Here is a 25618-nt window from a genome sequence, read left to right as displayed (position 1 = left end):
ATAGAAAGCTGTCGCGTCAGACTGTCAGCAGAAGTGGGTCTGTGTCTGAAACCATGTATGTGAATATATGTTTGAGTCTACATGTATGTGTTTTTTTTGCTTTCATTGTGTAATGTCTGTAGTTCAGAAGGATAATATATAAAAATAATAAGAGAAATGTAAGATTTTGAATGCTTTCCACCCTGTAGAAAGTGTGTCCCGTTGTGTTGGAGGGGTTTAATTTCCAATCATTTTAACAAAAGGGAAGAGAAATTATGTTACTGATAACACCCTAACCCTTCCCCTTTGGGCGTCTCATCCAAATTCATTGGTTTCTGTATGAAATTAGTTTGGTGACCTTTATTGTTTGCTTTATTTAACCTTCCTCTACCAGCAGAGAAAAGGGAATGGGCCATCCGTTTGTTTTTTATTTCTGGGCCAAAACCCCATTTTCCTTCCCACGTGCTTCTCTTCCTCCTGAGGAAGGATCAGCCCCAAGAATGCCGTCTCACCCACTGTTGCAGGTGATGGTCTTGTCCTTGGTGGCGTGACCCTGGGTTCCCCCTGTGCCCAGCCAGTGAGGGCAAGTGATGGGGACCAGCACCCGGCTCCAGCAGGAGAAGAAAGGGGGAGCCAGGGAACGGCTACTTTTGTATCCAGCTAATTAACTGGAGGCAGCTGAAAAATTGAGCAGGTGGTGGGTCAGAGGGGTTTGCCCCTGTTATGCATTGTGTTTCTGCCGGCTGGGTGAGCAAAGCTGAACTACTCAAGTCCTCTCATGAGTCCTCATTGCCCATGTAATGGAGCCGTGCAGCAGCAACGCGCCACGTTCGAACTGACCCCCTTTTAGAAGCAACTACACGCAGTTTAAAATGGTCCATTTGCAGCGTCATTCAGGGTAGGGAAGGAAAGAAAACAGGGCAGGATTTAGGCAAGCCCAGACACTACCCACCCTTTTTTACATGTAAAGTCACTAGCTTGGTTTTTGGACTAGCTTTCAGCACGAACAGGCAAACAAACAAAAAAGGACCTGCAGTGTGTAAGTGGCAGCCCTGAGGTGTCCAGAAAAAGCCCAAATATGCAGTACCCAAGCCTGCAATTTACTTACATACTTTTTAGTTTTCACTTTCTCCCACAAATGAACCAGGGTTGGAGAAGGTGAGCAGCTGTGTTTATTTTAATACATCTCATTTAATCCTTGCCCAAAAACAAATTGGAAGGTTTGGGAGTGCATTAATCTGGACCCAATTAGTGTCTCTTTCTCCCTCAAAAGTGCAACCTGAGATTAATGAATATAAACTAGAGTTTCATATGCAGTCTTTAAATCATTTGCATGTTTTATGCATGATAATTGAATTTATTTATGCACTTCCTTTCATTTAATGATTTCTTGCTCTTTTCTATGCTACCAACATTATATTATACAAGAAATAGGATTTGGTAGGCAAGAAAGGATAGCAGTATATAAATCAAACCTGAGTTAATTTTTAGTTCTAGTGTCAACAGTACATCAGAATTAATATTGGTACCATGCCAGTGGGGTTACATGGCTGGGAAAATGCAAAATATTTTTGGTAAGGCAGAGGCTTTTAGCTTAAGAAGAATTTCTGATACAGCTTCGTTTGCTTGCAAGTGTACAAGCAAAATTATTTTCAAATGGCAGTTAAATTATTGTATTGACTTTTCAATGACCCTAGAGACTTGTGTTTCAACTTGGCCAATTAGTAGTAATAAGAAGATGAATAGTAATTACATTAATAAAGAACTGTTTTCAGACCAGGACCTTGGTATCATAGTCTGGCTTAGAAAATAAGGGTATATTATAGTTTGTCTCATTTGATCTTTTATTGGGAGAAATATGGACTTTGGAGCTGTAGTAAATTTATCATAGCCAAGAAGGTAGAAGTCCTAGGGACGAGCGAGTCACATTAGGTAGCAGCTCTGTGGTAGTAGCTGTTTCAGTGCCATAAGTAGGGAATTTTGCTTTGTTTCTCCATTTAAGCTCAGATGTCTTAGTGATGGAGTCTGATTTTTTTTATAATGCATGCCAGGAAGCTGCTATGGAAAATAGTTTTTCAAAGATGCTGGTAGTGGTGCTTTCATAGCTTTATACCAGTTTCTTTTGTGTCTTTTGTCTTTCCTTATGTGTTGAAAGATGTATGTGGAAGTGATATTTTTCTGTGGTGTCCTGTCTTCTATCAGTGATTTAAATGGTTGTGTCTTGTGATTGTTTCTTGATTCTTGTAGGTAGGAATGTGTTTAAAGGCTAAAGCTCTGTTAATTTGTGATGTAACCATTTCAGTGTCTTTCTTGTCATTGAAATGTAGTTTAAAACGTTCGGTAATGTAGCATTAAATCATTGGTTAGTTTTGGAATGGTGGTGAAATCATGTGAAGAAAGTAAGTATTGCATCTGATCAAGATAAATTCACTCTAGTGTTTTATGGCTTTTTATTCCTATGTGATAGTAATAAAGTCTCATGTAGGGATGGAAGCCATGAAATACATTGTGAAAAATCATCAACTCAGATGGGGCCATCAGGATAGCATGCTGTAGTTTTAGAGTTATTGAGAACAATTGGAAGATTTAGTATGTCACCACATCAACTACCATGTTTTTACATTTTGTTTCTTCATCCTTCACCCAAGTAGTTTGATGAGAGGAAATCAGTTTGTAACTAGCCGATACATTTTTACATCAGTGTTTAGTGTTTAAATTGTTCATACATCTTTCGTTTTCTGTCAAACATAACACTGTATATGAAACACTAAGCTAAGAATTTATTATTGCTAATAAAAAGGTGCCAAAATGAATACAAAGAAAAGCCAATGAATTTCTAAATGCTTGAAAATTAAGAAGGAATCAAAGCAAGGTCTACCCTGTTAGAAAGTGGTCCAGCTTCTTTATTTCTGTGTTTGAGAGCAAATCTGAGAGATGATCTGAGGATTAAAAAAGAATTCTTTTCCTCTCTTACATGTCTTTCTGAAAGTGTGTGACCTTGTCTCTCTCTGGAACACAGACAAAGGCTGATGGTGTTGGGGGCAGAAAACAATTTCTGACAATTCCCTTACAGTGCTGCCATTCCACATATTGCCTTACTGCTCTGGCTGCTTCATTCTTGGGTACCAATTTTCTTCGGGAATATTTTGGGGAATGTTATTTATTTTGATACTATTTATGATGTTCCTTCTGTATTCTTCCTCTGAAGCATATATTAATAAACCATTATTGATTTTTTTGGTGCTTTGACTCCTTTGTTATTTCTCTCAGCTGTGATTTTTTTTGTCTGCTAAAAAGTACTTACACATTATTGTAACTAAGGATGATGTTCTGGTGAAAAGCCCCAACAATAATTAGGCAAGAGGTATATTTTCCATTTCATTGTAAATTTAAATTTCTGGTTTAAATCAAATAGAACACAAATAATTTAATCTTAGTTAAATTGACAGATGTTTGGACTTACAAAGATGGTAGATACCAGTTTGTACCGATGCTACCACATGAAGAAAAATTTATAAAAACCTGTAAAACAAGTTACCTTCAGACTACTACTAAAAGACAAATTTTCTTCCTTATGTTTTAACAAAATTGCTCCCAAGAGTATCTGGGATCTACTGGCAAGAGAATAACCCGGGCTTATTTTTCAGCTTTGTATTTGGCTAAGATAAAAATTGTCTTCATCATTTGCCCCCAAATGTTTTCAGCATATACTTTAGAAATTACACTTCAGAAACCTGGGACAAAGTTTTTTAATCATTTCAAATCAGTCCCTCTACTGTTTGACTCCATTTCTCCCAGTTTAAAGTATATTGTTGTCACTCCGAAATAACATGCAATTGATCTTTACTGCAGACTATAGTTTGAAAACTAGTCTACAGTCTCACCTATAGACTATATTTTCAGTACTGTATTTTATCTCCAAATTACTTCCAGAGTCAAATATCCTCCAAGTTGAAGTACTTCTTTTAAATGCCCAGCCAAACGGTTGAACATGGGATCTTAAAGGAAGCAGAGCTCTTTTCCTGCATGTCAGCAGCAGTTTGGAAGGGCTCTACTGACCAAAAATTAACTTCTCAGTTTAAGCAGTACCAACCCATTAATCTTTCTAGATTATTTCCTTTGCAATGCCTTTGTTTTGAATAAATTTACACAGGTGCGACCGGAACTTGTTGAATAACTTATTAATTGTTAACAGTTGAGGAGAATCCAGCTCATTCTCCTACAGTAATTCTGGTTCTGCAGTGGTCAAAGGAAGCTAGCAAGTACTGTGCATTTTAGCAGAAAACTACTCTGAAAATGCAATGTACATATTTTTTGTCTATGATGCTGTCTTTAAACCCTCAGGTAACCTCATATAAATAGGTTGAGCATAAACTTCACTGTGCAAGTGATTGCCTCCACCTTGACTGATAGTAAGAATTAAAAGTGGGAACTCAGAATTGAGTTTCAAACAGCAGGTTTTGTCACTGTAGCCACTGCCATAGCTGCTTTTTTTGTGGGGGACATCTATTAGTACAAACTGGTGTGATATGTTCACTCAGGAAATAACGTACATGCATTCTATGATCTGAAGGAGATTTGGCCAGTAAAGAAAAAAATCTGAACACCACCCTCACTCCCCCACCCCCAAATAAATTATACAGACTGCCTGCCTGACATTTTGGTCGCCGACATGGGCTGACTGTTTCCAGGGTGAGCTACTGAAAAGATGAGATTTGGCTTTGTGTCATGCTAATGCAGCTACACTGCTTTGTGTCTGCTGAAAGCAAACCTTTTTCCTTGGAGCATGAGCAGGACCTGTTCTGTCTGCTGTAACAAGGCCTTTCAGCATACCTGTAGGAGGTTTTATTTTGCCAACTTTATATGTTCCATTTGCCTAATGAAATACAGGATAAGACTAAATACTTAAGCATGACTTTTGGAAACTGCCTAGATGAAGTCAGTGCTCTGGTTTTCCAAAAAGAAGTCACAAAGTGGTGCACTGAGATATATAGAGAGATGCCAGGAAAGTTACAATCCTCCAAAATTACATCAGCGGTAAGTGTATCCCTGTATGCTAGGCACCAGAATGGCCTAACAGTGATACTGAACTCAATACCTTACTTCATGGCATGTCTGCTGACATAACTCATAGAATCATACCATAGAATCATAGAATACAGTTTGGAAGGGACCACAAGGATCATCTGGTCCAACCTTTCTTGGCAAAAGCACAGTCTAGACAAGACAGCCCAGCACCCTGTCCAGCTGAATCTTAGAAGTGTCCAATGTTGGGGAATCCACTACACCTTTCGGGAGAACTCCACTAACTTTATAACCAGCTCCAAGTGCCATGGATGTTCAACCCAAGACTTAAGGAGCGATAACACATCCTGAGGTAGCCACATCTTAGACACATTTTTGGGTTTCTGATGTGTTTTTCTTCTATTGGTGGAAGAGAGAGTGTCAGTTTGGGATTTTTTGTTTGTTTGTAGTAGTAGTTCATCCATAGAGATTGTAGATACATTCTTTAATCTATTCTTTCCTGAAAAAATTATTATTTCTACCCTAATTGTTTTCCTTCCCCTCTGCCTTCGGGGTGGAGCTGATCTATTTATTTCCTTTTTGTTTTCTGAGCAAGGAATATACTTTCTTACGAGTCTTGCAACATAGCATCAGAAATACCTCTTTGAATTACGCATTATAAGTACCTGACAATTGAAGTTTTAAGTGACACCTTGCTGTGATGGTGAAGAGAGTGTTTTTCTTGTCAGTGTCAATTTGAGCAAAAGGTGTGTTCGTGTATGTTTAAAATATAGTCACTTGTCAGAAAAAAAGCAAGGTCTTGTCACAGAAGTGAAATGTTAAAGTTACCACTGTGTCTAACATTTTGTAAATGTCCATATTGTGTGCACTCTATTTATTAGCAACCTGAGTCAAGAGCAAGACAATATGCTGCTTGTGCCTTCGCAATACTGTCTTAGGTAGTGTAAGTGCCAGCTTTCAGGAGAAACAACCTCTCAGCAATCTCATATCCAAGCAGGATTTTGTAAGTCTTTCCAGGACAAACAGCTTGAGTGTCACCTGTGAAAGGGTGCAAATCTCTGAAAACAAGTGTAATGTGTTTTCCAAGGCCAGGAACATAAAATGAAGGGCAGTTGTTTTCTGCTGGAGCTAATGCTTTAAAGCAGTCTTCAAGGGTAGCATCATGGAGAATAAATTACAGCAATTCAACCTGGATGTAAGAAAGTCTTTGTTAACTGTTGGGGAGGGCCATGCCACTGGAGGAAGAAGAGAGGTTTGCAATAGCTGTATAAATATAAAATTGGAAAGGCTGTTTCTGGAGACTGGCACTTATCTGTTCTCCCAGCACTGTCATTGTCTTGCTGATGTGAACATCAGTTGACTGTTCACCCACAACTCCATGTTGGGTTTTGGAAAAATAGGTATGACGTTATGAGACAAGAAGCTGAGGTGCTATTTTGGTTTGTGGGGTTAAGGGTGGAAAGATCTATACACAGAGAGAGATAGATAAGTTTTTCCGATCAATTTTTTCAGTATTATTTGAATTCCTAAGATTAGTTTGAGAGGTGCTTTGTCAATCTAGTGCTTAACGATATTCAACATGTTTTCAGATTGTCTTTATTTTTCTTGATTTCTTAATAAATGTTGTACACAGCGTATTACCCTGCAGTCCTTTCCCATATACTCTTTTTAATTCCAAGCTATCACCCAAAACTCGACTATCTAGCAAATGTTACATGAGTTTTGATGTTTCTCTCTACCTTGTCAAGACAGAAGGCATTTGTTTCTGGTTTTCTACTCTTCAAAAGTAATTGCTAAAATAAAACTAGCATTTTCTTTCCATGGAAAAAGGCACATATGATCAGAATTGTACCCATTTTTCCAGCTCAAATGAGGACTTATTTAAAGATATTACATATCCTCACAAAGTTGCTTCTCATTATGTCATTACCCATATTTCTGGGTAGAACTCACGTTCTTTGTTCCTAATTATTTGCTTGGGCAGCTGAACTTTTTTGAGAGAATGTTTTTTTTTTCACCTGTGAAATCAAATGCTTTGGCTGGACCTGATTTTCCAATAGATCGGGTCAACCCGAATGGCATTTTGAAGGAGTTAATCTGGTTACTTTTGGAACCTCAACAAGTGGGGGAACTCCAAGAACCCTTAAATAAAAAATAGTTATCTCACTAACCTATTTGAAACAAATAGTATTTTTGTTGTTATTTCACTTATGCTTCCTGCTTTCTAGGTTAATTTTTCCCACCCCCAAAGAAAATACTATGCGGAGGGTGTGTCCTTGGTTCTTCAGGCCTGGAGGCACTTGTGTTTCTGAAGGACATTGGAAGGGGAGGTGTGAGGAGATGCCCTGGTTCGATAAAATCTGGAGACTAGCAGTACTCAGAGTTGGTACAAATTTGGCACTTATTCTTTGGTTGAAGTTCTTGAATTTTCTGAAGCAGCTGTGAGTGCAAGTCCTAGCCATGCCAAGGAGCTTTCAACTTATGCCTCATTTCAATACATTTCTCTAGGATACTTTTACTATCTTCAGTGCAGTCTTTGTCCACAGCAAATGAGACTAGTCCAGGAAACAAGATGTGGGGGGACAGAGAGAGGTAGGTAGGCAGTGGAGATGGGGAGCCAAAGAAAAGCTCAGTGGGTTAGTGAAAGCTGCATGACTCTGGATTCATTCCAGCCCTCCTCTGCACAGAGGCTTTTGTGAAGCTCACTGTGGCTTCTGAAAGGAAGGTCCCTATTCATCCAGCCACTGAAGGAGACCATGCTAATAGGCTCCAGGATCACAAAGACAGTCACCACCTGCTGCCATGAACGCAGGTCAGGCTTTGTTTGCTGGGCTGAATGCTTTTTTTTTTTCCCTTCTTCTTTAAAAACTGAAGGGTAGGTGTATATTTGAGAGAGTTTATGATACTTTTGTGTCAGCATTTCAGTTTTTGAAAGAAGGAAAACCAGACATTGTCCATATTGTTACAGGTAGATAGAGAATGCACCACTTACCACTGACACAAGATAGAGTTCAGAAGAAATTCCTGGAAATCCGTATGCTAATGTGTAGATAATAGGATGAAATCTAAAACAGTCTGATTTAAAATTAAGGGTTATTAAATTTAAGCTGAACCTCATCATTTCTATGCCACTGGAGTGAATTACTTGGACAGAAAATACAAGTATTCTCAAGTTTTCTGAACTGACATATTGCATCTAAATACTCTCTGAAATGTTTACTTTAATAAAACATTTGTGTTTAATTTTATATTAACAAAATGGATCTGTAATTTTATTAGGCTTGTTAGAAGCAAAAATCTACATTTTAACCAGTCTGTCGAATTTGTCCTTTGAGAGGGTTAGAAAATAGTCTATAATGTAAAAATTGTTCAGTGTAGCCTGTTTTATACTTCCAGAATTTAAGTCATGATAATCCAGGTTTCTCAAGGGTGTTAAACTCTGTCCTGAAATAAATCACCACGTTTGAAATGTAAACATCAGAAAGAATCTCTATTTGAAATGACAGGAGTTTTGGTATTGGTGTCACAGGCATGTGATGAGCCTTGTATGTGAATCAACAGACAGTGTCTTCCTTTTCTTATGTGATCTCATGAACGCTCATTTTAAAAAATCAATTACTTAGTGTGTTGAGATAATAGGCACTTTTTGAAGGATATGGTGTGATAGAAATTAATTTAAAGCAGTGCTTGAAATGACAAATGTAAACATCTCCTGAGGTATTGCATGCTGTATCCCAATAAGAGCACAGCTGCAAATAATTTGAAAACTAAATTGTATTTTTATATCAACACAGTTAGACAAAAATGACTTATTAAGTAATTGTTATTGTGACATAAGCTTTATGCAGTAGCTGAATTACTTGGCACAGCTAAAATCTCAAACTACCTTGGGAATTTACCACATTCTTTAATTTTCTGATTGATTAAATGGATTATTTGACATTTTGGCAGAGCTTTGAAATCACAGCATAACAAAGACTCCTTTCATTGCTCATTATTTGTTCTCTTCAGGCTTAGCACAGATTCTTTGAAATGAAAGGTTTAAGGTGCTTCTTTCCTGGGTAATTTTTGTTCCAGTTCACGTTTTACTAGCAGTGTCACATTTCCAACTTAAATTCCCCTACTGTGTAAATGCAGTTCCTTATAATGACAGTATAACCTATCGAGATATGTAGTCTTGAAAAACACTTTTATATACCTCACAGCACTGTGACTGAAGAATTCACCATGACATGTTTGCTATCAGAGAGGCTCTTAACCCTTGCGTCACTGGTATTTTCTGGAGTGTGGGAAGCTGAGCAAAATGTTGGGTGTCTTTGTTCAGTTTGTGACAATGTTCAGTTTTCTCCTGCCCCGAGTGGAAGTAGAAAACTTCATGCAGGAATTTTGGGGGAGAGCTCAGAGACAGCCAGGTAGCTTGGAGGTCATTTGCCATCATTGTCTTGGCACCAGGGAGCTAATGCATTGCCTAGCTGCACTTAATGTCATTAATGAGCAGCAGCAAGACGAAACAATCCAATTTTCAATGTAGCTGCATAGTTTTCTCTATTGAAAAACAGCACAGGAGAGTAACCAACAAGTTACAGGCTGTATTGCTCCAAGTTTGGTGGAACAAGGTAGCAAGTACACAGATGAAGTGAGACCTTCAGTGTCCTGTACTCATATATTTTAATGTCAGAAGTCCTTCGCAGTGCTGGGTAGGTGATCCTGATTTCAAGCCCATGCCTTTTCTAACACTGTGAGTACAATTGAGTCAAATTGCTTTGGCAGTTGCCCTCAAAGGGGCCTGTGTGTCCTCCCTCACAGCTGTGGCCAGCAGTCTGGGGCTACACAAGTGTGAGGACACGGCTACAGCAATCCCGTGGCCATGGCAAGTTCTCTACTCAAAAAAAAAACCAAACCCTTCCATGCGCCTGTACCAGTAATGCAGCACTGCTCTCCTTCTGACATACAGTAAGATATTTACACAGGCTTCTGTGAGCTCCAGACAGCTTTTCTAAGCCTTGGTGGGCTCATGAACAGTTGGGACTATGATAACTGCTTGCTATTCTTGTAAACCACTACTTGCTATGCTCCATCTCCATCTCCTGTTCATTTCAAGACAGAGAAATACCTTTGAACAGGGAAAACTGGCAGGTCTAAACCTTACAAAAGTGAAGATGTGATTCTCCCATTTTCCTATTCCAAGGGAAGAAGAAAGGCTAGGGTCCTGTTCAGCCTCCAGGAACTTACAGATGTGTCTCTAAGGTATGAAGTTCTGCTTTTGTGTCTAAGAATCCAAGTTTGTTTGGTTGGTTGAGAAGTGATGCTCTTACTTGTCACACTTTCCTTCCCGAGAGTGGGAGCAGGATTGCAGTAAATAGCAAGCTTTTTCTGAAGCTATATCTTGAATTGGAAGTTGTATGGTAGCCAAGTGTGTCCTGAATTTTACAATTTTTCTAGCTGAGGTAAGCCAGTGTTTCTGACAGTTCTTTATTACAAGGCAGTTTAAGGAAGAAAAACACTGTGTAAGTCTAAATATGATCTTCATTTTATTCATCTGCAGTAGTGATTCTTGAAGTCAAATTTGTGCAGTGCTTCATGTTACAATATGTTTCTTTCAATTGCCAATCCCTTGTTCAGGCAGAAATTTTCTGTCCCTGTCATCTTCTTCGGGCATATTTGAAATAAACAAAAAAATTCTGAATCAAAAACAAAATTACAGAACAACAATCCATGTAAAAGGGAAAAAAAGTTTCAGCATTGCCATGCTAGTTTGAGCTGAGGATCTATGCACTTACTATAAGCTTTCCAACACTATTAATGAACCACATTTGATTCATATGATGGAATTTGTGGTTTAAAAACTTAGGAAATAACATACATAAGATCAAATAAGAAAGCAAAGGTGCCCATTTCTGTGTTTAGGAATGTAAGAACCTACAAATCTCAAAAGAAGAGAGGTGCAATCTTTTACATGTATTTTGACAAAGTCTTCGGTTACACATCAATTGTATGCCCCAGTGTGCATAACAAACCCGGTATAAGCTGGCACACAGATCCGAGCCTTCTCTACAGCTAAAAGGACAGGTAATGTTTCACCTGAAGTAAAACAACTTCAGGTGGAAAGACTGAAGAATTCCCACTCCAGATATCCCACCTCAAATATCTGATGTGAGTCCAAGACCTCATAGGCAAAGTCTTTAGCATCGTAAGAACTCATCAGCTGGATAAGAAAATATGAACACCACCAGTATCTCCTGGGATCTGGTGTTTTGAGAAGTCAGAAGGGTTCAGGATATCCAGAATACATTTAGCAGCTGTGCAGCTGAGGCTAGACATCTCAGAGGGAAACAGCTCGTGCATGAAGTGTAGGAATTGATGGGCTCCCAGGGCCAGAAAAACAAAGGTATTTCTGTGTCTAATTCCTGGTAAGCCATGTAAACAGAAGTGATATTTGTGGGGAAAAAAAAGATGTGATTGTGCAATTTACAAATGGCAAGGGAGTATGTGAATAAAACATTGCATATCTCTTCACACGCTCAAATGGTTTAGGTTTTAGATATGCGCTTGAATTATGGCTGAGGTAGTTGCAGAGGGGATGTTTATAGCGTTGTAGCTGTCCATGTGCATGCTTTTAGTCTGCTGCAAAAGGGAGGAAATATGACTTGGCACTTAACAGATCCCACCTCAATCATTTCAGTTTGCATTCGCTGTAGCAGTTTACAACTGCTGTAGCAGTTACTGCATCTCAACTGATGTGTGGCAGCTGGATTATGGGGCTGAACCTGGGACCACAGCAGAGTATCAAGTGCATATATGAATCCTGCATGTGCAGCAGGTTCTAGCTGTGACAAAGTCGTTGCTAATTTGATTTAAAATCAAAGAAACCAAAACCCCCAAGGGTTTTACATCTCTTACCTACAATGAGATCACACGGCAATTGTATTTTGTGTAGGAGTATTTAAGCCATGGCTCTAGAACTAAAATCATCCTCTTTGGGTCACATATCTGCATCTGATGTGCCACAGCTCTAGAAAGAGCAAGACCCTCAGATTTCATTGCCCTGGTCTTAGCCCTTTGGGTGATGTCACCCTGTTGTCTGCTTTAGTTCCCATGTTATTCCCTCCTCTCTGTATTAGCAGAAACCTGTCCACCACCGTGCAAATGGCTTATAGTAGGGTCTAATGTTGCTGAAGAAAGGCTCTGATTTAAAACCAATATAGCCATGTTGGTATGAAATCTTGCTTGAATTTGCAACAGGTCAATTTTCTACAATTTCAGCCCTACATCTTAGGCCTAAGATTCACCTTGGCTGGCTACAGTTTGGTAAAAATTTCAGTTCCTTTCTTATGCTTTATGTTGCAGTGTCTATCTCTAATTAGCTCAGTGTAGAAATGTACCCTGTGTAACAAAAATACAGCCTCAAAATTAACTGAGCTCATCTTATAATTCAGGTTTTATTTTAAAATGACTGTAGCATTTGCATTGTATTTTTCATTGTGGATGTCTTTGAGTGTGAAAGCTTGATAGGTTGGTTCTATGCAGAGTAAGTGGTAGTTAATGAAACCTTTTATTATTAAAGTTTAGATAATTACCTGGGTAATTGTACAGACAAATAATTCAGTAATTTGAAATTATTTATTATGTGTTTAATGATACTTTAAGTGCAGCTTAACATGTTAATTACAGACACTCAAGGGACTTGCAAAAAGTTATTTTAGTGATAATATGTTATTAATTCTCCAGGGACACTGCTTTTTTTTGAACAACACCTGCAGAGAGATCCAAATGTCAAGCCACATGCAATATTGGGATTTAAAGATTAAAAACCAAAAACAAAGCCAGCAACAACCAACCAACAACAACAAACAAACAAACAAAACCACCAAAGAACGAACAAACAAAAAACACCAAGAAAACTACCTTCGTGGTGTTTTTGTTGTTGTTGTTTTATTTTGTTTTCTTGCAGTGTTGAGACTACTTCAGCTCTCCTGACAATCAGACTCTATCTGGAATCAAGGTAGATGTTAAGTGTCTTTCTAGAGCACTTGTCAGGACATAGTAATCCTGGTATGAGAGTACCTCATGTTATTTGATCCTATCTTCCCCTGTTCCTGTAAGTTGCTCTTCTTCAGGCAGTCCTGGCTATAGCTACATATTAAAGATAACAGATCTCTCAATTTGCAGGTCAATAATGTTAATATATACCACTGCTTTAGTCTCTGATAGCATCTTTTCCATTGATACCTCAGTGATACTTTTTGCAAATGCGGAATACAGCGCTCTTACAAGCACTAGTTCACTGAGAATAATATTATGCATCTGATCCTGGGCTAGGTGTGAGAACATTGTTCTCTGTGACATTGGAACTATTGCTGTCTGACAAAACATCGATCTGTTGGACTGAAGAGGTTTGGTGGGGTTTTTGCTTTTTGGTTTCTTTTAGTGTTTTGTTTTGTTTTGGGGTTTTTTTGGTGTTTCGGTTGGTTGGTTGGTTGGCTGACTAATGAAAGGCAGAATTTCCTGAAAACCTGACTCATTCCTGATGGCTTGCTGGACATGGCACATTTAGAGTGTTTGTCATCTCTGGGGAGCTTGGGTGTGCTGGAGCTGTTATGGTTCTCATTTGGATGTGCTGGTTGAGTACCAGCTTCATGCCAGGCAGCTGGGAGCTCCCTGCCGCCCCAGGATCTCAGGACTCTCAGGGCTGCCTGGACACTTCTGTCATCGGCACCTTCGAGACCTCACTTGGAGCTTGCTGGTGAGTTGATACCAGGCAGGGAGAGATAAGTCTTGAAGCATGTGTGAACTAATACTCTCATTTGTGGGTCTATTCAATGTAAATGTGAAACTGAATAATACTAAATCAACAACAGTTTCTATTCATCATCTGTGCAATCTGTGTTTCAGACAATTCTCCTGAGGAGCTATTTGTCATCAGTGGTGTGTCCTGTCGCGTCATATTCCATACACATGAACTCTAGGGAAGGTGCAATGATTTCTTAGTAGCAGATATTGAAACCGCAGTACACCAGAAGTTCAGCTGAAGAGGTCTCCACCTCAGTCCTGTCATATCTGCAAACCTCACTGTGGTCTTTTTGGACCAAGTTGTAGATAGCTCTTACTTGCTTTAATAGTTGAGATTACCCTATGTCCCATGTGACCTTAAATTTTATAGCAGAATCAACATGTTTAAGGAGGTATCTTCTTTCTTTTAGATACCATCTCTTCTTTGCATTCAGTATATTAGACCTATCATGCAGCTGGCCAGAAGATGCTGATGTCCAGAGGCATTCACCCTACTTGAGAAAATGTGCTTTTTCCCTTTTCATGATATCACAGAATGGGATCATCTGGTCTCAGGTTGCGCTTTGGTGGAAACTCCAGCTCCTCTGGAACATGCAGTTCTGAAAAGCAGTGTATATTTTATGACTTCTAAAAAGTATAATATGTGTGTTTTGCTCTCTACACAATTATAAACAATATTTAGCATAGCATAGCAAAGATTAGGAGATTCCAGAAAGTGCAGAGGTAGTGACATGAGATTTTTCAACATGTGCAGCAAGAAAAATGAAGTCTCATGAAGAAGCAGCATGAGGAATATCACATGTAATATATTCAGTAAATATGTAGATCACCATTCAGTGGCATTCAAAATGTGCTAAACCGAGAATGAATACTCTACTTACATTATTAGAAAAGCTTAGTACGTTTGTATGTAATGGTTCATTCAGGATTATCCAAGGCATGTAGGTATTTATCATACATCATACACTAAAGAGATGTATATCTGATTAAGCTAGGACAAACTTTACTAGCTGATACTTTATCTTTAGGGCAATAAATCAAGGAAGCCTCTCTAGCCAAGCATAGAAGTACAGACGCTATGACTTGTGCAATAACAATATTGATCTCTCAAACTGATGCCAGGTGGGAATAGCTATAGAAAAGCAGGAAATACCCAAAGGGACAGAAATTGTGTCAGGTTTTCAAATTATTTCTTACAGGGATTCCTCAAATCCATTTGCTACCGCAGGTAAAAGAGTGTAGAAATAGATCTTGTGGTATTAATTAGCAGAGCAAGAATTCCTGAATCAAATCCGTCAACTTTCACTTGGTTTGAGAAAGGATCTGCCTAAAACTGAATGAAGAAAGAAGTAAAATATCGTTCTTAATGTGTTTCTCTCAGTACGAGATCTTGCTGCTGTGAATATGCTGAGAGCTACCAACATGGGAATGAGCAGCAAATGCTGGTCAGCAGACAACCTGCTCCTAGACTCTTTTTCCCTGTTGGTCATTTGCTGTTTTTCCCCTGCTGCTGTTGAGAACGCCCTCAGCAGGGGGAACTGGATATAGAGCATTGAAATAAGGAATAAACAAGGAATAAGGATCGTCATGAATTTATGCCACAGCAGATTACAACATGAAAGGTGAAACTAATTCAGAAGCTGATGTACAGAGCCAAAGAGAAAAAAAAATCTTAAAAGTAGCTTGGAATGCAAAATAACCGACATATTTTAAGAGGATATCCATATTTGCAGCAATATAGGATTATGCATTTGGGCACCTAAAAATAGCATATTGCATTACTGAGCTGCATTATTTTCTCATGAATCTCTTAGGCAATAGCAATGCAAGCTGGATTTAAAAAACAAAACAAAACAAAACAAAACAAACTCCAAACCAAAACATATTTAATCTATTTTTCTTCTCAAGGCCTCACTTTGTCATGTTTTTTACAATCTCTTCTTCTCTTGCAGTTACTTTCAAATCAGGGACAACCTGGAAGAGATTGCTGAAAGCATGAGAAGTATGCAGTCAAATAAAAACTCTAAAGAGAGTGTTGTTTTGGAAAATGTTATTCTCATTGAAAGCCTCTCAGGAAGCAAAATTAGATTTCTTTTAAAAGCATTTTTGCACAAAAAAAATATTACATTTTTCTCTTGTGTTTGGGGCAAATTACCTTCAGGCAGTCTGCTAAACAGAAAAATATTTTTTTCTGAAAAGTCAGGAAAATTGTTTCTTTTTGGCCAATTTACCCATAAAGCTATTAGTTCTTCTGACCTTGGAGAAGAAAACTGGAAATAGACGTATGACATCTGAGGACCATTTCAGCTTTCAGTACATGGAAATTTAATTTGATTCGTGTTGTGAAAACTTATATCCAACCACAACTTTCAGCCGAGTGACTTACTGAGTCTGATGTGTGCATTAAAATATTTTGAAAAGGGATCAAATTGATAGGAAGTTGTTCTTCTGATAGGCAGCTGCAGAGTCATTCCTTGTCTGCTTTGCATGAAGCACAATAATGCTCTTAGGGCTCCAAGGGCTATAAAACAAGCTCATACAGAGCACTTCCTTTGCATCGTCCTGATAAGAATTTCTGCTACAACAACCTATTTTTTCTGGTCACATTTACAGTGGAATATTTGTGCGCTGAATGTTATTTTTGCCACTGGTCTTATATTTTCACAGTTGGAGTAGAGAAAAAAGCCAGTAGCTCAGTTGTTTAACACCTTCTGTAAATGTTGTTATTGAACTTGTCCATAATTTTTGCTCTTCTGCTATCCCTGTGGGAACTTCAGTTGCTGTTTCTTTTTGTGAGAACCTCCCCACCCCTCTCTGTCCATGGGATAGTGTGTTTTGGTGAATATTGCAATCAAGTCCTAGGAAAAGGTTAATGACAGCAAAGTAGGTTTGCCATAGCTACACAGCCTTGTCCAGCCTTGTCTTTAAACCAGTCTTTCTCACAGGAGCAGTGTGTGGACAAAGATTTGCAAATGAAGACAGCTGTGTGGACACCCTAATAAACTCCACCTGGGCTGAACTTGTTCCAGCCTGGTTGTTCCCCACACGCTCCCCTGACACCAACGCTACGGAAGAGAGAAGCACACAAAAGGCACATGGGGGGATGCTCATCTCTTTGCTCCTCTTTTGCCTACAAGTTGCTGAGAAATCCCAGGTCTTTGTTACCATTGTTCCACAGTCCAATGTGGCTTCTTTGCATCTCATCAACATTATGATATGGCTCTGCTTTTTGCTGTCAGATTAAATTAATCCAGACATTATTCAGCACTATTCTGATAAAACTAGAGATAGAACCTAGGTTCTAGCATGGCAGGTTTGAGGTAACTATTCTTTCCAAATTAAAGCACCAAATGTCCATGCTTATTTCTTTTGTCTTGTACTCGCTGAACAACAGTCTTCTCTGAAACTTCCCTGGTACCCAGCTGATCAGCAAATTGCCCTGTAGGTACTACTTTAGAGACCATGTCCTGAGACAGTGGCCTGTGCAGAGGGATGGGTTTCCCCTGAGCTTCGTTGAAGAGCTACCTGTGCTTGCAGACAGTGTGGGCTCCCCCTGTTTGGATCAGGGTAGCAATAAGCAGCAGCAATCCAGAGAGAAAGTCACAGTTCAGGATGCTTACAAGGCAAGAGATCCTTGCTTCTTCTATAAATTTTCTATGCTAGTAAAAAGGCAGGAACTAGGCACCTGAGGTTTATATTCCAGGGGTTTCTTGGCAAAGGTTCACCCAGTGCAGTGCAGCAAAACTGCCATCTGAGGAGGGATCCTTTTCAAGACCTCGGTCAGGAGGAGGAAGCCTGGAGGAGAGACTGCGCTGGACAGAGGAGCAAGCCGAGGTAAAGCTTCAGCACCTGTCACACCTTGAGCCCTTTTGGCTGTTTAGGTTTCTTCAGGCTCCAAATCCAGTCCTGGCTTAAAATGGTATCCAGGTGGCTTAATCTGTACCAGCATCCATCTCGTGTCTGGCATGGCATAGCACAGCATCTTGCCCCAAGACCTGTGGTCATTGCTAAGTGATGCATTACAAACCTGTCTGGTATCAGCACACCGATCACAAAGAAGAAAGGCTAATGTGTTTTTGAACATAGTGCCAAATGGGAATCAGAGGAAAGGTGGCCTCTTGCTTTCACTCCTGCCCTTAGTGCTGTGATACAGGAATGGTCCACATGTTGTGTGGCGGAGCTTGGGGAGGAGAAGATAACGCTCTTCCCACATATATGTGAATCATTCTCTTCCCCAGCTCTCTGGTGACAATATTGTTTCATTTTGGTATCTTTCCTCATGAAGGTATCCGAGTAATTAATGAACAGAACGACTCCAGCAGCCAGCTCTTGTGCTCCTAACCAGCCAGCCTTCCTCACCTTCACCAAAAACATCATACCTCTCTGAGTCCGTTAGGTTGGGAAAGAGACAGAGAGAGATACTAGCATGTTTAGGGATTTTGTAGTTTCAGATGGGGAAAAAACTGAAGTAACTGGTGGGGATGGGGAGTTACCAGCCATGATGCAAGGACCGATCCAAGAGAAAAAAGAATGGAGTGTGATAAAAGCACGGTATTGGCTTTCTGAAAAAAATCCCGAATGACGGAGCTTACTTACTCTAGAAAATATCTGAAAAATGAAGTTTTTCTTCCAGAGGAAGTTAGCCATATGGCATTGTTCTTGTGAAAACACCTTGAAAATATTTTAATGTACAGGAATTTTACTTGAAGAAGACTACGGACTTGACCGTAGCATTGGCTTGCCCCTCCACTACAGAAATGTGGATGAAATTTAAAAGCCACAATAATTTATGAGCTGTGCTTAGAACCCATAAAGAGATATCTCAGATTCCGAATTGTTTCATTCCTGATGTGATTTAGAAGATTAAACTGTCATATTTTAGTACAGATAGATGGCCAACGTTGCTATAATTAATCATGTACAATAAATTCTATTATTTAGAAGCTACTCCATATAAAAGTTGAAAATATTCTTTTATATAATGCAAAATGAAGTAGATTAGTTAAGCCTTATAATTACATTTTGTAGATATATGTTGATTTGTTTCATATAGAGAGGCTATTTGCTTTATAAACTAATCCAATATACTGAATGCATACTGCAAAACAATAGAGTAATGGAGTGTTTGCTAATGACTTCATTTTAAGGACAGCCTGCCTAATAGCTGAGATAAGATGTTACTAAAACAGTGTGCTAATGATTTGAAAATTGCTACCAAGATTGTGTTTAGTCTACGATGGGTTGCAGACATAATTGTGCTAATAAATATCCAAGTCAGCCCTGATTTTCAAGCTTATATCATGATTACTATGAGTTTTAGAAATCAGACGGGGCTAAATCCTGCTGTTGTGCCCACATGAATAGCCTCTTTGGTGACCCTGCTCACTTGAGTAAAGAGAGCGAGAACATCCTTACTAGACAGGAATGCATGAAACGTTCATAACTGACTGGTCAAAATTGCTTAACTGTGCATGTTCCTTGAAATTCTCTCTCTTGAAATTTAGTCTGTATACTATCCTGAATAGAAGTTTGTATGTAGATACACAGAATTTTAAATATAGCTAAGATGAGATTCTCTTCCTGTCTATAAATAGCTGTTAAACATTGTGCAAGTACCAGTGTCACTATCACTTTTTTATATGTTATTGAAGTGTTCAAGGTGCTCATCTAGGATAAGAGAGATGTGAGTTCAGTTTCTTCTCTGCCTGCATGGCACTGAAGTTGAGTTTTCCAGCTTCTAAGAAAAATGCTCTGAAAAGTGAAAGTTATTCCAGAGTGTCAATCGTAGCTCTTCAAGGAAGGGATCATGTGTCAGTTTGTCCAATAGCTCAGAACATCTGCTTGGTTTCTGGTCTCTACTATGGACTGCTTCTGTAGTTTATCTTAAATAAGAAGACAATAAATAGACACTAAATAAATCTAGGGATGGAAACTGAACCCTAATTCATTGTTTTCAGTGAGCCAGCTTCAGCATGGTACCACCCCAGAGAAGCCTTCAATTTGGCAATTAGCCTGTGAGAAGAGGGCTGCATCTTTGTGCCCTCCAATGAGGCATGAGCATGAGAGGGGGTTAGAGCTGGACTGTCTTAGCAATACTGTGTTATTTCTGGGAGCTGCCTGGGGCAAAATTGTTCAATCCCAAGGCAAATGTTTGAGTAGCTATAGTACGATTCCACAGGTGGATCAACAGTTTATAAAACAGAATTTGGAATTTATATGTGGAAAAACTCTGTGATTTGTGACCCAAAACTTTTGCACAACATCCTATTTCAGTGGTGACAAAATTTCAGCCTGTGGTCTTAAAAAAAAAATAAGCTGGAGGTCTGGCACAATTAATTTATTTTTTTTCATTCAGAAACAGAATGAAAATCTGTGCAAAGCTACTTGTAAGGTGCAGCACTTAAAAATGCTAGTCTAAAACTAAAGATGTGAAAAACAGTTAGTCTTCCAGTTTTCCTACAAGGCAGGGATTGCTTGTTCCTTCTGCTCTCCACTGAAAGGCGAGGCAGCGAACCAGCTAACCTATGGCTGTGTCATCCTCCTTGTTGAAAAGTGGTGGCTGAGGCTGCCTCCCAAGGTTCTTGATTAGGATAAGCACTTTATGAGCATGCAGTCAGTGGTGTGTGTTGGCATGGCCTTGGAGGTGAGCTGGGAGGATGCCAGGGAAGGCAGATGTGGCTTTAGAGGAGCAAGTAAAGGGGCAGCACCATGCTGTACCTGCCTTGGTGGTACAAATTCCCTACTACTGACCAGAGGAGAGTTAAGAGGCTTTTGGCAGGCTCAGAGCCGTGCAGCTGGAAGCTGTGAGGCTCAGTGGTAAAAGGCTGTATTCAGCTGTAGGTCAGGGAGAGAAAAGCAAGGCTAAGCAAGGAACATGGGAGGCTTATTTCATTTGGCTGCTTCCCTTCCCATTGCAGCTGTTCTACTTCAGGTTATTTACCAGGCCTGAATTCTTTCTTTATTCATCATTGTTGACTGTAGTTAGCTTGCTTTGGGATTGAAAGGAGCTAAGAGTCAATTATGTGTCTGGGAGCTTCTGAATGTCTTAAGTGTGGTAGATGGCTGCAACCCCTACTGCTCACATCTAATGAGGTAAGGCAAACAGCTGCCAGCCTCCCGTCCGGCATGGGCCCACAGAAATGCTCCAAACAGCCCAACAAAAGGAACTGGGAGGGAGGGAACCATGTCTGCAGGGGGTTGCAGGGTGTCTGCAGCTACAGCACTGTTCGCTCTGCCTCTCTGCTCACTCCTGAACTGTCCCAGTGCTCTCAGGGCAGGGGCGTTGCTGTATGTCACATATTCTGTAGTACCTAATGCAGGTGGGCTGTCTTCAGGTGCTTCAAGGTATTGGATAGGTAAGTGTAAAGACCAGTGAGTGAAATGCTGGGCTGAAGTGACGGTACCGTGTCAGAGATCCAGCTAGTACTCATGGTGTCTGGCATTGCTCACTACCTGCTTGTTTTCTAGGTTATATCTTGCCTCTGCTCAAGAGCGCTTGTGCTAATGCAACAGTGGTTTACTGACATATACTTTACAGCATCATTTACCTCACCTCTACTTCTAGTCCCCAATCTGTTGGATTTAGCCTAGAGAGTTCACTTTGCTGTTCACCTCCGCTGACTCTTCTGCCTTGTATCTTAGTTAATTATCTGTAGACAAAGCCACACTTGATGCCTTATCAACTAAAAAGACTGAATTAATCAGCTTTGTTAGGCAAAGGTTATAGCAAGGGGGTGACCATCCTATCCATCTGTTCACTCATCTCCTGAAGAGTAACCATAACAGAACTCTTAAAAATCCTATTAATGGATTATAGGTCAATAGCCTAGGCACTCTGATAGCACTGCAAGGAACTATGGACAAAATGTCTGGGATTAATGGATTTTCTGAAGACTTTTATAAGGTCTTTTATAGATGTTTTCCTCTCAAATGCTAATATGTTCTGCAAGTAGAAAGAAAATGGCTTTTTACCACTGTATTCCCTTGATGTGGCTAGGCAAAGCAGGGAGGTACCTTAAACTATGTAAAATGCATTGACTTGATCAATTCATATGTAAAGTTCAAGGAGAAAACTTTGGCCTTTTGCCTTCAGAAGTAATCATCCAAGTCACAGAATTATCTCATCTTGACGCATGAGGAGTCTCATACATTGAAATTCAAAAGTTCGCCCAATTCGCTACTGGTGATCAAATTGGCAAAATGTACTGGGGAAGCATCAGTCAATTCAGTGTGCAGCATACTTTGCTGAGGCAAATCCAGTCTCCCTCAGATTCCACCTTTTAGAAAAGTGTTATACAACTAGGCTAAGAAGATCCGTCAACTTCTTTATCCCTTAATTACGAAAACTTTCATTCATTAGGAAGTGTATTGTAACCTATTCAAATGTTAGGGCTCTAAATACTGTGTTTGTGCTTAGTTTGCAGTAAGCACTGCTGTGCAACAGGGTGGCCATTTATCTCTGTTCTTTTTTGCCTTGACAGCTAGACTCGACATCTCGAATTGGTGCAACTCACACTCACATCCATAACAGGGCACAAAGGGTGCAGAACTGTTTATCGAATCTTTTGTCTCTTATGTCCAATAATGTGCAATATTGAAGAAAACTAAATGATTAAATATTGGAAATTGAAGATTTATACCATTGTGAGGAATTCGTCGCTATTATTTCCAGTGCTAAAATATCATTTCAGTTTTGCACCTTTCCCCATTACTGTTCCACATGAAGGAAGGGATCTGCAAAGTCTGAGGATAATTGGGATTTGGTGCTAAATAAATATACAGTCCACATCTGTTCTGGAAGAATCAGTAATTACAGATGTTTTAATTATTATTTTTATGTACCAGAAATAATAACATGGGGTTTTTCTGTCTAGATTTTTTTTTCTCTTGAGGGGTATCAAGACTTGTGATTATAAGAAGAGAAAATGTGGCTGTTCACTATGTCTGATAGTTTCCTGAGCCCTCTTTTCACTTCTTCCAGGCTCACAGAAAAGGATCCGCTATCGTGTCACACTCTTCAGTCTCTTAGAGTGAAAATCTGAGGTCTTACAGAGAAATTTCCTTAATTCTTGCTGAGGAATACCCCAGAGAAAGGTGATGCTAAGATCCTCTCTTCTCACCGGGCCTGGGCTCTACAAGGAGCTAGTCTGCCCAGATGGCTGATGTTACTTCCCCAACCTGCAGGGAAAAAAAAAAAAAAAAAAAGAATTTACAGAGTTCAAGAGGAGCCTGGGATGCTGGCCAGGGAAACCAGCTCCTCTTCCTCACCCTTCCTAAACCACGGCTGGACTAACAAAGAGCCCTGAAGGGAGAGCACCAGAGCGCTGATATTTTGTGTGTTTTCAGGAATAATCCTGAAAGAAGTCAGCAAGCAAAACTGGAATCAGGTTGAGAAAGTGGAGATGCCTGTCTGAAGTGGCAGAGGTCCTTCTTGACAGCAGCAGTGGTTCCAGCAAAACCATGGCAGTGACCATCTCTCAGCATCATGCTCTCGGGGTGTTTCTGAAGGTGCCTGACCCAGGAACTGACCGAGACTGCTGAGATTTAGCTTCAAGGTGTGAAAAGCTCTCAGCATGAGCTCGTCGGGCTGGGTTCAAATAAGGAGCTGTACAGTGCTGGCAGGTTGTGCTTACTTATTGCCCTAGCTGAAATAACTGCCCAGTCAGATAAGCACTTAAATGTCTTTGTCACACATTACTTAAAAAAAAAAAGAATCAACTTGCGAACATTTGGACATCTTTACGAAGGTCAAGATTTGCACACGAATTGTCTCTGAATATCACTAATTCTTTCCTGACTTCTCATTTCTGGGAAAGCAAATGTAAATCCTAAGGGATGAACAATACAGGTATTGTCTGAACCATTCTGTGTAAATCTTCCTTGATCAGTTCCCTAAAAATTGTGTCAGCAAGATGTTTTGTCAAGGTTTGGGCGTTTTTTTGTTTGTAATCTGAACCCACTAGTCTGAATTGATGTTTCTTTTTTTGCTGCTTTCACATCTTTGCTGTCATCTGTCCCACATATCATTTGGAAGCGTGTGAGTAACAGTTTGGCTAGAGAGTAGGACAAAAAGAGAAACTTACTTGTAAAGAAAGATAATTGACACAGTAAGAGTCCAGGCCAAATCCATTCCACAAACAGCCCTTCTGTAGTCAGTGTGACTAGTTGAGTGAATAAGGCAAACAGGATTTAGCTCTTTCTGCAGTCCCAGCCACCTTTTATCATTGGAGAGAGAGAAAAACACCATAAAATTAAATAGGTATCATCCTCCCCGCATTCCTAGTGTAACTATTTTAACTGGAATGCCTCATAAACAGATAAAGGCACTCCTGAGCTTTGGGATGATCATTTTTTAAATGACCATTTAGGACTGGATTATGGTTTTACATTTTCACCTTGGAGCTTTTAAGGGCTGTTTTGGACATTAAGCACTAACCTATCAAAGCCTAAACTGAAAGGCAATGTTGCTTGCGGTCGTATAGCACAGCGAAATAATATAGTTTTGCTGCTGTTAATAAGTAAATACTTTCATTTGTGGATGGAAGATGGTGATTCAAAAATGTTTGATGCCCCTAAAAGTCTCACAGCAGCTGGATATTTTACATTGGTTTCTATAATATTCTTGTGATAACATTCCTATCCCGCAGGGGTCTGCTCGAATATCAGAGCACTCATCTATTTTAAGTTTTGCATAATGTGAGATATTAAAATTAAGGCTGGTGTTTACTGTTCAGTTCCTACACACATATTCCACATTCACAGCTAGATATTATTTCCCTTGGAAATGCTTTCTGTCCCTGCCAGTTACTGAATGCAATCAGATAGCTTTGCATGGGCCAGCATACCAATTAAGTACCATGCCTGGGATGCGCGCTGTTTCCTCCATCAGAAACTCAATGGTTCATCGGCAAGTGAGACGTGTATATTGATAAGGAGAAAGTCTGACTCCACAATGGAAGCAGAATCTATTTCTTGAAAATGCTTTCAGCAGGCAGTTTGAGGAGAGAAGGGGAAAGGGAGCAGGCAACATGTAAAATGGCTAGAAAAATGAAATGGGAGGAAAGATTAATGGAAGCACGATCAGAAAAATATTCAATTAGAACTTGCAGGACTGGTCACATTACTCTGAGTTACTGTACATCTTGTCATTATCCAAATCTGTTGCTAAATTGTTGGCATTTGTCTTCATTATGCGGTAAAATGGTATAATGAATAGGTTACAAATATGATGGAGGAAATGCCCTGGAATTATCACAATGCCTGATAATGAAAAATGCCTTAATTTAAATTATTGGTATGCGGCATCTGCCAAGTGCACAGATAGATGTGAGGACTGGAAAGTGATTTTGTTCTGATGCTGCCTTCAAAGTTTCTGTTCCACTTCAAAGGGGTTTTCAGGCTGAATCCTTCCCTGAAAGCCAATGTCAGGGGTGTGATATAACAGAGAGCAGCATTTGACATATATCTTAGCTGCAAGGAACTGCACAACCAGATATCTTAGGTCTGGTTTTGGAGCCTTCTGCAGGCAGCACTCCCTCACATTCCAGGTGGAGAGCGGGCTAATGTATAGATTATGACTTTTAACAATGAAATGAAATACAAGGTGGGAAAAAAGCTACTATCTCAGCCTAGTTAATTAGACATAATTTAGTCTTCAAAAATTGCACTGATCCATACAGATGTGTTACCTTTAAAGCTCAATTTTGCATTTGACTGATTATTATCTTCTAGAGAGAAATTTTCAGGATATTTAAACCTAACATTTGGCCTACTTTAAAACTGTCAGAGTCTGAAAATCAGTACCACTACATAATAAAGAATTTTA

The sequence above is a fragment of the Caloenas nicobarica genome, chromosome 1 (assembly GCF_036013445.1).
Source record: "Caloenas nicobarica isolate bCalNic1 chromosome 1, bCalNic1.hap1, whole genome shotgun sequence".
Classification (NCBI taxonomy): domain Eukaryota; kingdom Metazoa; phylum Chordata; class Aves; order Columbiformes; family Columbidae; genus Caloenas; species Caloenas nicobarica.
This window is presented reverse-complemented; position numbering follows the sequence as displayed.